Here is a 14,900-nt window from a genome sequence, read left to right on the forward strand (position 1 = left end):
AAAGGAAATCAAGACCCAAAGCAATAGTTAAACTTGAGTGTTTTGATGCTAGATTTGATGAAGCGTGGACAGACGTGGAGAAATACGATAGATCAAAGAATATGAGGTAAGTGCAATAAACTGGGGGAAATAGCAAGGCCTGTTTGTTTGGATTCTTCTCAGCATTCCTTTATCTTCAGAGATAAGGATGTTTCTTTCCTCTGGGTACTGGGAGGGCACTTCTCACATAAGGGTTTTATGACTTGCCGTTTTCACAAACTCCTTCAGCTTAAAATATTATGTATGCCAAGGAGTCATATTTTGGGGTAGCACGTTCTGAACCCCATCAGATATGACACCAAAGGCACAGGCAACGAAATTAAAAATAGATAAGTTGGGATACGTCAAAATTTAAAACTTTTGTGTGTTAAAGGACACAACAGACTGAGTGAAAAGGCAACCTACAGAACTGGAGAAAATATTTGCAAACCAAAAATCTGATAAGGAGTTGATATCCAGATTAAATAGAGAACTTGTAAGATTCAACAACAAAAACACAAACCACCTGATTCAAAAATGGGCCAAGGACTTGAATAGACGTTTCTCCAAATATACCTGAAATAGACATTTCTCCAAGATATGTGAATGGCCAATAAGCACATGAACAGATGCTCACTGGGAAATGTAAATCAAAACCACAATGAGATATCACCTCACACTAATTAAGATGGCTACTATAAAAAGAAAACAAGACAGAAAAAACAAGTGTTGGCAAGGATGTAGAGAAATTTGTGCACTGTTGGCGGGAATGTAAAATGCTGTAACCACTATAGAAAAGAGTGTGGCAGTTCTTCAAAATTTAAAAATAAAATTTCCATATGATCTACCAATTCCACATCTGGATATACATTCAAAAGAGATTTCCAGAAGCTAGGGGGAAGGGGACATGGGGAGTTGTTGTTTAATGGCTATAGAGTGTCCGTTTCGCAAGTTGAACAAGTTCTGGAAATCGGTTGCACAACAATGTGAATATGTTTAACACTACTGAACTATATACTTAAAAATGGTTAAGATGATAAATTTTACGTTATTTTACCAAAATTTTTAAAGAAGTATTTTTTAAAAGTTCAGGGAAAATTATTACAAAAATCTAAAAGGATATTGCATTAAGATTGTTTGCCAAAAAAGTCTTTAAATTTCCACTCCACATCAAAGAAGCCAAGATTGGCTTCTTTACTATATGTGAGGTTTGTACATGAAAGACTAGATAAAATTCTAATCAACTTGCCAATGATTTATTTAAAAAAAAAAGACTTTGAGACGACAAAAAATTTAGAAAATAAATATGCATTTATGTTTTTTTTCCTGAAGTAAAATGGGAGCGAAGATTCTCATAACAGACTAGTGCCCAGATATATTGGGTATATGGCAACAACAACAACAACTAAACAATTAATTATTTGTTCATGCTAAGAATTAGTAGCCAGTTGGAGTTACAGTATAAATTGTTTTAAATATAACCATACATATAATTATATAAATAATTGTTTATAATTATTTGCTTCTTTTTAAGTCCCAATTTAACCAGTTTTTCACTATTTATTGTTAAATATTGGTCTTGTTCTGTTCGGATTTATTTAAATGATCTTTCTCCACTGTGAATCTTCTTTGGATAATAAAGACCTCCTTCGGTTTGTCCTCTATGCAAATGACTTCCAACTCTATATTCGGACTGAGCAATCTGTTTTCCAAATGTCCCAGGACATTTTTACTTGAAATGTTTCTCTGTTAATTCAAATTCAATGTAAAAAGTCAAACCTATCATTGCCACTCGAAATATTACCTTCCTGTTCCTCAATGTCATCATAAATGCCACACCGACTAAAATGAAAATACTGGTGTCATTCTGTTTACTTCCATTTGCTCATCTGTCATTTAATGAGTTTCCAAATCCCACTGACTTCCCTTTTGGAGTGCATCTTTCATCTCTCCTCTCTTTTCCATGTTCCCAGTGGCTCCCTTAGTTCTGGTCCTTACTACTCATAACTGGGCGAGCACAATAAACCTCTCTTTTGTCTCTTCACTTCTTAGGTCTTTTCCTATTCTAATTCTACCCAAATAACACTCCCAGATTAAGCTTTCTAAAATGTAGCTCTGCTCCAATCAAAACATTTTACTCACTTTGCCTTGAGCATTTGTTTCTCTTCCTGTCTCTTGGCTTTTGCATCATTCCTTCTCCCTGGATTCCCTCCTCCATGTCCTATCTCCCCAAATCGTACTCAGATCCTAGTGCTGTCTTTCTTGATGAGCATAAGCCTAAGTGCCCTCTCCCCAGGAACACATTTTGTCTACATCTCTCAAGGGAGAAGTACCCATGCATGTAAAATCCAGTTGTGTACAGCATGGAACCTAGAAAGAAGACACCTGGATTCTTCTTAATTGCATCATCTTGAATAAAGCTCTCAATGGGTACAATGATTACAAACAATTGTACTAATTGAATGCCTACTCTGTGTTAAGCTCTTTATATTTATTATAACAATGATCATTTATTGAGTATTACTTTGGTGCCAGGTCCTAAATACATTACATGAATCAGTCCACACAAAAAGCTCTGTAAGGTAGATAGTGTTATTAGCCCTATTCTTCAGATGAGAAAACTAAGGCAGAGAGAAAATTTGTGACTTAACGAGGAAAGTTGCCACTAATAAGTGGCAGAGCTAGGATTCAAACCCTGAGTCCAGCTCCTGAATCTATATTCTTAACCACTACTCTATATTAATTGTAATATATCGTTTAATACTATAATTACCCAACAAGCTATGTATTATTTTGCCCACTTTTAAAATGAGAAAAATGAAATTCAAAGAAGTTAGGAAATACCCTAAGATATGGTGAGTGGTAACGCTAGACTTTACACCCAAGCCTGTCAGACACCAATAAATATTATTTTTTATTTTCCTTGTGTTCTTGAGAGATACATGACTACTTCAAAGGTTATTGTGGGAATTAAATAGGATCTTGCATGTACTTTATAAACGCTAATATACTATACCGAATATTGGGTTGACTTCCCTGTGAGTACATTCTTATGTTGCCATCTTGTCTATTAGCTTTAGACAAATAGTCTCCAAACTTGATTCCCATACTTCTATTAGTCTTTTTATTGGTTTAAAAATGTAGTAATTTATGTATAAATTAAATATATGCCTGACTATACTAATAAACCTGATTCTGTCACTTATTAGTGAATTGGTCTTATGCTAGTTCCTTAGCCTGCCTGTGCTTCAGCTTTTAAATGGGGATACAAATATATGCAGTAGGTGTTGTGAGAGTTAAAATAATTAATATACGTAAAGCATTTAAAGAAGTGCTTGTTATACAGTAAAATGTGTGCCAGATGTAATTATTATGATTGTGTCTATTACAAAATACACAAGGATAGAATTTAAAGAAAATAAGAAATATGAGTTAAATTTTAGTTTAGTTTACTGATTAATGATATAAACTTCTTTGCCTTACCTAAAAATATAACTAATATCATTCATTTTTGCAAGAGAAATATGATTGAATATGCTCCACTGCTTTGGAAAGTCTGGATAAATCCTGGAATGTACAAACCCTATTTTGGAGAAGGCAGCACTATGCTGTCTCATGCCGACGGTGCCACCGTCTGGTCACCAAAGAATAACATGACATAAGTTTTTTCTCATATCTCTAGTCTTCCCATTAAGGGGACTCAAGAACTCACAGCTTTCCTCTTTCTTCTGTCCTTCACTGTCTTTACTGTCAAACTCAAACATATTAATACACACACATATCATTTTAAACACCATTTCTCTCTTATTTCACTCTTACGTTCTCCATGAATGTTACTCTTCCCCACTCCTTCTTTTCTGAGCCAAAAAATTACTCTAATCATTGCTTGTAAGTATAAAGATAGTATTAGTCATATGTCAGCATTCAAGAAGATGGAAACTATCCATTTTCATCTAAAATTAAATAGATGCCAATATTCTCAATTTCAAATACCTTTGTAGATTTTTAGACATCTCCTTCAGAACTGCTATTTTTCACATAAACTTCTACCCATATCTTCATCTTCTCCTAATTATATCTGTTTGCCTTAAGAATTAGTATTCAAAAGACATATTTCCATCATTTTCTTACTATTTTTTTTTTTTTGGTGAGGAAGATTAGCCCTGAGCTAACCTCCATTGCCAATCCTCCTCTTTTTCTTGAGGAAGATTGGCCCTGAGCTGGTATCTGTGCCCATCTTCCCCTATTTTATATTTGGGATGCCTGCCACAGCATGGCTTGATAAGCGGTGAGTAGGTCAATGCCCGGGAGCCAGACCTGCAAATCCCAGGCCACCAAAGAGGAGCACAAGAATTTGACCACTATGCCACCAGGCCGGCCCCTTCTTACTCAATTTTAATACTGTTCTGTTTCATGGGTTTCCAGTTCCTGGTAAGATGGAGGAAGCGCAATCCGCTCTCTCTCTCCCGCTGAGTGCAGCTATAAGACCTGGACAGAATGCATGGAGCAGCTACCTGGGGACCTGAGAAGTAAATAGTAGCAAAAAACTTGGGAAAGAGAATCAGAATTTGAAGTACCACCAAACCTGTGGTGACTTTTTCATTGTTTTTCCCTCTGGTATCCCCCAGCCTGAGCACAGTTCAGCCTCAAACCCAGAAATGAGTACCAGCACAAACAGAGAGCTCCAGAGAAGCCCTTAATTCTGCCTCAAAGAGTGAAAAGAGAACGCTAACACTGAAATAAAAGAGCATATAAATTTCACTTGACCTTTTTCTTCCTTCTGTTTTCTCATATCGCAGTCCTCAAGTAATGCCATGGTTTTGGTAACAGAGGCCCCTATGGGAGCACACTGAACAGAGAGGGTGTTGGGGGGCCCTTCTTCTCTGATCAGGGGAGCTGTAATTCCAAGAATGTGGGGTGACTCCCCCTTGATTTTTACTCTTGTTCTGTCCTCCCAGCAATGGGCCCTGGACAGGAACATAGTCACAAAAATGTGTGGCAGGATTAACTAAAGCCCCAGCTTTCTAGCTAAAGGAACAAAAGAAAGACACCAACGGCACAAGTACCAGTAGATTGCAAAGAAGAACAAGACCAAGAAAGTGACCACATAAAGTTACTTATGAACTCCTAGGCATCCCCCCCAATCTGTGCATGCACTGCTGTGATCCTAATCAGCATATTGAAGAATTCAGAGGACTGAACATACAGACAGGCCACTGCCCTCATCACAGGCTGACCCCTGTTTGGCGCACACATGTGACAGATCTAATTGGAACTGCAAAGTCTTTAAAAACTGAGGTGACATTGGAACTACAGCCCACAGAAGGCAAGTTGGAACTTGTAGCTTGAACCTAGCCAGCTCAACAGCCTGATAAAGCAAAAATATTTATGTTTTCAATAGGATTTAAATAAGGCCGAGAGTCTCACAACATAACATACAAAATGTGCAGGATGCAATCTAAACTTACTCAGCACATGAAGAACCAGGAAACTCAACTGACATAGGGAAAGACAATCAACAGACAGTAACCTCCAGATGATGCAGTGTTATGGGCTGAATTGTGTTCTCGCCAAATGAATATATTTAAGCCCTGACCCCCAGTACATCAGAGTGTGACTATATTTGGAAGTAAGGTCTTTACAAAGGTGATTAAGTTACAATGAGGCCATTAGAGTGGGCTCTAATCCAATCTGACTGGTGTCTTTATAAGAAGAAGAAACTTAGACACACAGAGAGCCACCAGGGATGCCTGTGCAGAGAAGAAAGACCATCTGAGACCCAGCGAGAAAGCAGCCATCTGCAAGCTGGAGAGAGGCCTTGGAAGACACCAAACATGCTGGCACCTTGATCTCTGACTTCCAGCCTCCCGAACAGCGAGAAAATAAATTTCTGTTATTTAAGCCACACAGTCTGTGGTATTTTGTTATGGCATTCTAAGCAAACTGATATTATAATTTTCTGACAAAGACAAAATTTTAAGTAGCTATTTTAAAAAGACCACAATGAGCAATAGCAAATAATCGTGAAACTACTGACAAAATAGAAAATCTCAGCAAAGAAATAAAAGATAAAAAGAATCAAATGAAAATTTTAGAAATAAAAAGTACAATAACCAAAAAATATATTAACAAACTCACTTAGATGGGCTCAGAGAAAATAGTCAGTGAATCTAAAAACAGATCAATAGAGATCATCCAATCTGAGCAACAAAGAGAAAAGAGATTGAACAAAAATTTACAGAGTCACAGGGACCTGTGGGGCAATAAAAAAAGGTCTAAAATTTAGTCACTGGAGACCCAAAAAGAGGAGAAAGAGGATGGTGATGAAAAAATATTTGAGGAAATAATAGCTGAAAATTTCCCAAGTCTAGCAAAAGACTTAACTCTACAGATTCAAGAAGCTAAGCAAAACTCATACAGGATAAACCCCTAAAAATCGACACCCAGACACATCATAATCAAACTTCTGAAAACTAATAAAGAAAAATATCTTTAAAGCAGCCAGGGAGAAATGATGCCTTACCCATAGGGGAACAATTCAAATGACAGATTTCTCATCAGAAACTATAGAAAATAGAAGAATTGGAGTTCTTAGAAATGACACCAAAAGCACAATTCATAAAAAAAATTAGAAACTGAACTTCATTAAAATTAAAAACTTTTGCTCTGCAAAAGACATTATTAAGTGATTGAAGAGACAAGGTACAGACTAGAAGAAACTATTTTTAAATTAGATATCTGACAAAGAACTTGTATATGTGTATATATAAAGAACTCTCTAAAATCAACAGTAAGAAAACAAAAACCCAATTGAAAAAATGGGCAAAAGAACAGACACTTCCTTGAAGATGAGGTGTGGAAGAACAGACACTTCCTTAAAGAAGATACAAATATGCATACGAAGAGATGGTCAGCATAATTAGCCACTAGAGAAATGCAAATTAAAAGCCTAAGAAATGCAAACTACCTATTAGAATGGCTAAAATAAAAAGTACTGGTGGGCTGGCCCCGTGGCTTAGCGGTTAAGTGCGCGCGCTCCGCTGCTAGTGGCCCAGGTTCGGATCCCGGGCGCGCACCAACTCACCACTTTGCCGGCCACGCTGAGGCCGCGTCCCACATACAGCAACTAGAAGGATGTGCAGCTATGACATACAACTATCCACTGGGGCTTTGGGGGAAAAAATAAATAAATAAAATTAAAAAAAAAAAAAAAAGTACTGGTAATACTAAATGTTAGTGAGGATATGGAGCAACTGGAACTCTTGTATTTTGTTGGTAGGAATGGAAAATAATACGGCTTCTCTGGAAAACAGGTTAGCAGTTTCTTATAAAGTCAAACATACATGTATCAAATGACTAAGCAATTCCACTCCTGGGCATTTCCCCTTGAAATATGAAAACCTACATTCACACAAACGTCCATACGTGAAAGTTTATAGCAGCTCTATTTGCAATTGCCAAAACTGGAAACCACCCAAATGTCCTTCAGTGGGCACATGGATAGATAAACTGTAGTATATTCATACAATGGAATACTATATAACATTAAAAAGGAACAAACTATTGATACATGCAATAACTTGGATAGATCTCCACGGAATTATGCTGAGTGAAAAGAGCCAATCTCAAAAGATTCCATTTATATAATATTCTTGAAGTGACAAAATTACAGTGATGGAGAACAAAACAGAGTGGTTGCCAAGATAGGGATGGGGGATGTTAGCTTAAAAGGGTATCACAAAGTAGTTTTGGGGGCACTGTAACTGTTCTGTATCCTGATTGTGAAGGTGGTTACATACATCATGTGTTAAAATTCAAAGAACTATATACCCAAAAAACAGCCAGTTTTCCTCTACAATAATTTAAGAAATAAAATTAATAAACAGAAAATATATTCTTCAGTTTTATTTAGTTATTCATTTGGTAACATGATTACTTTTCCAAAAGTTCTCATTGCCAGATATCAGTTACATTGGTGGAGAAACGAGCCTTTGGCAACTAGCCTGAAAATCTAAATACAACTTATCATAATATTTTCAGAGAAAACACGCATTTTGAATTTCCATCATTGCTTGACAATGAAGGATGACTTCATTGATGTCAAAGAACCAAGACGGGGGCCAAGCTGGGACTCCCATGCAGGTGGGATAAAGAGAGCTGTGTGCAGAAAAGTAGGTCCAGCCAAGGTGAATGGGTGTGGGTCCTCCAGGAAGAAAGGAAAGGAGAGACTTCCTAAGAGGGAAAACATCAGGCCTGTAGGGAGTTTGAGCTCTTAATCAGTGGCTTATCTATCTGAAAGAGACTGAAGAGATGTTTCAAAAAGAAAGAGATTGATCATTTTAGTCACCAAATTTTAGTTGGACTATTCTACCCTGTATTAGTCAGTTCAGGCTGCTATAACAGAATACCATAGACTGGGTGGCTTATAAACAACAGAAATGTATTTCTCACAGTTCTGGAGGCTGGGAAGTCCAAGATCAAGGCTCTAGCAGATTCAGTGTGTGAAGTGCAAGGAAGGCCTACCTGTCGTGGTGACCTGAGTGGGAGACGCTTTCTGCAGGAACTGTTTCACGGTGTTTTACGTCCACAAGTTCAGAGCCAAGCTTGGGAAGAATCAGCTGATCTTTCTGAGCGAGAAGGTTCTTCTGGCATGGTCTGGGGGGCCTTCGTCTGGGTCCGGGTTCTGTCAGGTCCTTGAGGGCCTGAGTGGAGAGTCTGCCAAAAGACCGTGTTTTGTGACAGGAGTTGTCTACGTTGACAAGGGAGCAGGCTGTGGCCAGAGCCCAGAGGACAGAGCAAAAACCCTGGCTGAAATGAAGCTGATCTTGCAGACTGATGGCTTTCCGTGGCACATTGTTGGAGGAGGTCATTGAAAGGACATAACCTCTAATTGATCTGAAAGCTAGACCCAGGCAATCAAGGGGTTCTTCACCCCCTCCATTCTCCTTGGAATGTATGTTCTTCCCACTGTTCCTACAGTGGGAGCCATTTTCAAGGATATAGCCTTGAGAAAGCAATGTGTTGTTGAGACCATCTGGATGGTATACGTGACTGAACCCAATTAAGGGCTCTGCATAAACTTTTAAAGTTCTGGCGGGCAAATGCGGAGATCTACTCCTCTTGTGACTGCCCAGGACAAACCTCCTAAGTAAGTTCTCTTGCTTCTTAAAGCTGCCACCTACCAATCTGGAGTGGCCTGCCTCTTTCTTCAGTCTCTCCCTACCCTCCGTGTACTGGGGCCAGTTAGAATTTCACCCCAGGAAACCCCAGAGGGTTCAAACCAACATTCATCATTGCCTTAGAAGAGGTGTTTAACCTGGCATCTGTGCTGTGCTGCCCATGGAGAGTAGCAGCTGAGCCAGCCCACAACCAGGACCCCCAGAGCGCAGCTGGGCACCCATAGCTGCCTAGATGAAGGCTCTGTCCAGACTGTTCAACTCAGTGAGGATTCTGACAGCCAAGGAGGAGCTTCTACAGATCCTATGGACACACTTGTTCCTGCACACGGTTCAGATCTACGGTTACACCAAGAACCTGATGTTGACAGCTGCACCTGCCTGGCCATTAAGCTCATGACCAGCCTGGTACTGGACGAGGGGCCTTCCTTGCCTGGGACGGGCTTCTTAGTGTAGGCAAACAGTGACGTGGTGGTGGTGCAGCCCGTGTGTGACTACACTCTGAAGGAGTTCGCCTTCTATAACCACCTGTTTGTTACCCCCTCCGTCTTCATGCCAGCCGTCAACACCAAGGCCACAAAAAGGCCAGTGTCTACCGGCTGATGGAGGCCTTCATGCTCAAGCTGCAGACCTAGTTCCCCCCCACAGTCAGCCCCATGTGCAAGACGAATGAGAAGGTGTTCAAGGCCCCCGGGGAAAGCTTCCACTGCATGCTCTGTATGTATACATTGGACCTGACAGTGCCATGACTTTGGGGAGGTCAGACCTCTTTGCTTCTCTCCCAGATGCAGCCCCCAACCCCACTGAGAAAGGCCAGGATGCCCACAGCTCCCTGTGGCTCTGCAGAGGTGGGCAGAGCTCAGAGCTGCTGCCAGGGGCTGGACCCTGCAGAAGCCCTCCTTGGACCACCTGCCACCATGCATCCTCATTGAGACCCAGCTCTGCAGCCAGGGATACTGGTACCCGCTCTGCTGGGGCATCCTGGGAGGGGCCCTTCTGGTCAGGATCACCTGTGGGGCCAGTCCCTACCGTGAAGCTTCCCCCAGGGCCTGGGTCATGCAAGAGATCCAGGAGTATCTGGTTGAGGATAGTGATGATGAGGCAAAGACAAGTCAGAGCTGAGCCTAAGACTGAGCTTCCAGAACAGGAGACACCTGGGCCTTGCACCCAGTGTGGTCCCACCCAGCTGGGACCTCTGCCACTCCACATTGGAGTAGGAAGGCAAGGACAAGGATGAGCAGGCCACATGTGATCATCCATTTGTATAAATAAAAGCATTTTTAATTAAAAAAATACGTATATACACTACTAAAATTAAAATAAAAGTTGATTTTTATTATGAGCTTGGCATGAATTTAAAATATGTAAGTTCATTGACACTCTTCTGTTCAAATAGTGGAGTCTAAACCCCTTCATCTTTAATGTGGGCTGGATGTAGTAAGTTAGAAACACATAGATGTTTTCAACACATAGATGTGGTATAGTTGATGCTACATGACTTCAGAGGTTAGGTTATAAAAAAGATACACCCTTATGCCACTCTCTTCTCTTGCTCTCAGATTGCTCTGACTGGGGGAAGACAGCCACCACGCCATGAGGCTGTCCAATCAGCCCTGTGGAGAGGCCCACATGGAGAGGAATTGAGGCTCCCCAACAACCGCCAGCACCAATGTGAGTGGTCCATGTGAGAGGGCCACTTTCAAAGTGGATTCTCCAGCCACAGCCAAGCCTTGACAGATCCAGTCAACATCTTAGAGCAACCTCATGAGAACCCCCAAGCCAGAACAGCCCAGCCGAGCTGCTCCTGAATTCCTGACTCACAGAAATGGTGAGGGGTAATAAATGGTTATTGCTGCTCTAAGACACTGTTACGCAGCATTAGATAACTAATACAAAGCCTCCATGCATCAGGCTTCACATACATTACATTATTTATTTTTCATAAAGTAGAACATCTCATTTTACAGATGAGCAACCTGCTGCCTGGAATTATTGAAGAATTTATCACATGGTCATGGAGCTAATCCACAGCTGAGCTGGAATTCACACTCAGGACACACCATCTAGGTCACATGAATGGGTGTCAGGTTCTGGGGACTCAGTCATGGAAACCACTAAGTGGAGCATTGATCAAGGGAGAGGCTATTGAACAGAAGAGGAAGCATCATCAAGTACAGCTGAAAGAAATGGAAGAGCTAAATTAGCAAATTCAGTAGAAACTGCAGGTCAGGTCGAACTTGAGGGTTAGGAATGAGATCTTTGACAAAAAGGAAAGCAAAATGAGATAAGAAAAAGGCAGAACTATGGAGTGGTTTGTATCTTTTTAATGGCAAAGGAGAGGGTAGCCAAGAACACAGGAGGAATTGAAGTGAAGTAAGAGTCTCTGGCAAAGCTATGCTGCTCATTCTCTATTACTCATTGCCCTGGCAATAGGACCTCCACCTTATGGTAATAATATTTAAATGAGAAAAGTGCATGCAAATGAAGTAAAGTGATTTTATTGGTGCTGATGTTCACATTCCTTTTGTTAGCTCCACCTTATCAGGAGGTCTGAGTACAAATTCAGGAAGTGTTTTGTCCCAGAAAAAGAATGATACCATAAAAAAGAACATGGAGAATGACCCATGGGCTTGGGCTTAGCTTCCCAGGAGGGTCCTCCAGGTACTAGCGATTTGTCTCTTTCCCCTATAGCCCTGGTAGGAGTCGGTGTTAAGTAATAACTCTTGCAGTTCTCCTTACTTGGTCCATTCTGGCTTTAATGCTAAAGGAAACTGTATAAGTCAGGGCTCCCGCCTGGCCGGCTGCCCACTCCCAGAGCCCTGTGTAAGGGGACAGAACCCTCTAGATGCCCTGCTGCTTGGACAGCTCTGCCTGCTTTGGCCATTTCTGCAGAGACAGGCTGCCCAGAAAGAGTATGTTTGTTTCCTAGGGCTGCCATGACAATGTACCACAAATTGGGTGGCTTAAAACAACAGAAACTTATTCTCTCATAGTTCTGAAGGGTAGAAGTCTGAAATCAAGGTGTCGATAGGGCCATGCTCCCTCTGAAGTCTCATGTGGGGGGATCCTTCCTTGACTCTTCCTAGCTGCTGATGATTTGCTGGTAATCTTGGATGATCCTTGGCTTGCAGCTGTAGCACTTCAATCTCTGTCTCCACTGTCATATGGCCATCCTCTCTGTATGTTTCTATGTGTCTTCTTATAAGGACAACAGTCATGTTGGATTAGAGCCAGCCCTAATGACCTCATCTTAACTTGATTATATCTGCAAAGATCCTTTTGCAGAGTAAGGTCGCATCCTTAGGTAATGGGGGTTAGGATTTCAACATAAGAATTGGGGGGAGCAGGGACACAATCCAACCCATAACAGAAAGGGAGCAGAACTCAGAGTCAACAGAAATCAGCTAAAGGAGAAACGAGTCAAAATGAATCACCCGAGTTGATTCACACTTTATATACACCCACTTGCATTTTTGTGACAGTCCTTCTTCCTTTAGCTCCTCACGTTGCTTGTAGTCCCCACAACACCACAGTTAATCTGAGAGATAAGGTGAAAGGCTAGGAGTGTGAAGCTTTGGCTTGGCATGACTCTGCCGCTGACTAAGTGTATGACTTTTCCAAGTTGCCCACCTGAGCACCTGATCGGTGACCTTCAAATGAATGTCCCTTGAACATACAGCATCTCCTGGGTCACCTGAACATTGGTGAGGCATTCATACTGGGCAGGAGCTTCATCAACATAGGAGACTCTTCGACAGGCTCGGGGTCCCAGGTGTGTCTTCCAGCTCCCATCATCGCATCTGCAACTCAACCTTTGGGTAAGAGATCAGACAAAAGGCATACTCATCCACAGATCCTTAGGGGACCATCTGGAAATGGCACACATCACTCTTGGTCACATTCTGTTGCCTAGAACTCAGCTGCATGGTCATGCTCAGAAGCCAGGAGGCTGAGAAATGAGCTTTCTAGCTGGGTGGTCCAGTTAAAAATCAGGAGTTCTATTATTAAAGGTAAAAGAATAAGGCCTCCAAGATTTTGTTCATGCTATTGCCTTGTCTGTGATGTTCCTCCCACCATTCACCTAGCCAGCTCCAACTAGGTCCTGTTCTAGATGGCCCTTCCTCCAGGAAGCCTTCTGTCATGGCCAGACAGGGGGAGGTGTTGCTCCTCAGTGTTCTCTGTGCTTCTGCGTTAACCCTTACAATGCTATGTTACAAATGTCTTTTTTTGTCCATTTACCCCACAAGACTGTAAAGTACTTGAGAGCAAGATTTGTTTTTCTGTTGCATACTTGGTACCTAGTGCCGTAGAGTAGGAGCACAATAGCTGTGCATTTGTCAACTGATTAACAGCATGTGACTGAGTGAAAGAAAACAGATGTAGGAAAGCCTTTTGCAAATCTGTAGGCACCAGCTATATCATAATGACGAAGTCTTTGAGTTGGAAGGGACCTTAGTTATCTTCTACTCTCTGCATAAATCTTTAGAAAAATGTGGTTAAAAATTGCTTCTCAGTCCGTGGGGCACAGTGATAGGGGTGGGAAACTCAACTCATCCCCTTAGCAGAGCTCATTCTACTGTTGAACTGTTTTCAGGCTTAAATCTCCTGCAATTGAACCCAAATGTATCTCCCAGTACCTCCCACCTGTTGCCCAAGACCTTCTGTCTGAAGCCTCAACGGTCAAGTTTAATCTGTTTCCCCCACATCAGGCCTCTTCCCCCGAGATTGCTCTTAGCATGTTCTCACGTCCTCACCATCCTGGTGGCACTCCTCTGGCCATGCCCAGTGTGTCTCTATTTCTCTTGGAAAACAACAAGCAGAGCTGGAGAGGATATTCCTCCAGGGCTGAGAGATGCATCTCCAGGTAAACCAATTGTCAAGACCGTGATGGCAGCCGTGAAGTTTAGGAGTGCTGGGAAACACAGCTGCCACAGAAATGGGACTCAGCCACAAAGCAAAACACTTCTAAAAAGTGCATTTAATCTCTACACAGGCACTGGCATGAGGAAAGCCTGAGTTTTTTTTACCTATTCTTATCATTCATATCCAGGTCGAGGCCTCAAAAGCTCAAATTTGCCAGATTTCGAATACCTCTGGTAAAAAGTGGCAAGAGATTTTGAAGTGTGTTTTATTGTGAATAGATCATAAGCTTTGGAATGAAACAAACATAGATTGGACAACAAGCTCTAAAACGCATTAGATATTTGTGTTAGGAAAGGGAGTTAACCTCCTTAGGGTGTGCATTTCCTCCTCACCCTCCCCGCCTACTGTTAGGATCACGTGTGTAATTAGAGCTAAGATTTGTCTAGAGCTTATCTTGTGTAAAGCTGTGTAAAATGCACACGTTATGAATTTTAACACGTACCTACTCTGTGAAGAAGGTTCTGTGATTATGCTCACTTTGTAGAAGAGGAAATGGAGGCTCAGAATGTTACAGTCATATGCCCAATGTCACACAGGAGTGCTGGGCCATAAACCCAAGTCTCTAGCTCCAGACCACAGGTGCCCAGTGAACACTCTAGCAGTCTTGGTACCTGCATCTCCACCTTGAAAGTCGGAGAAATGGGCGATTTCTGTCTCTAAATGGTGCCCGATGGGAGCTGCTGCTGCTGGGTAACCACAGGGCTCACATAGCCACTGTGCTCAGCCCTTAGTGGTAAAGGCCGGGCAAGGATTCGGCTCAGTTCAATACTCGGTCAATCTCCT

At 41.5% G+C, this 14,900-nt stretch overlaps 1 pseudogene; it reads left to right on the plus strand.

Annotated features, from left to right (window-relative positions):
- The first annotated feature begins 8,096 nt into the window (after positions 1 to 8,096).
- LOC101389531 (cytoplasmic tRNA 2-thiolation protein 2-like) lies at positions 8,097 to 10,126 on the plus strand (annotated as a pseudogene).
- Positions 10,127 to 14,900: the final 4,774 nt, after the last annotated feature.

This window comes from Ceratotherium simum, chromosome 23 (genome assembly GCF_057802395.1).
Source record: "Ceratotherium simum simum isolate JZ-2026a chromosome 23, ASM5780239v1, whole genome shotgun sequence".
Taxonomy (NCBI): domain Eukaryota; kingdom Metazoa; phylum Chordata; class Mammalia; order Perissodactyla; family Rhinocerotidae; genus Ceratotherium; species Ceratotherium simum.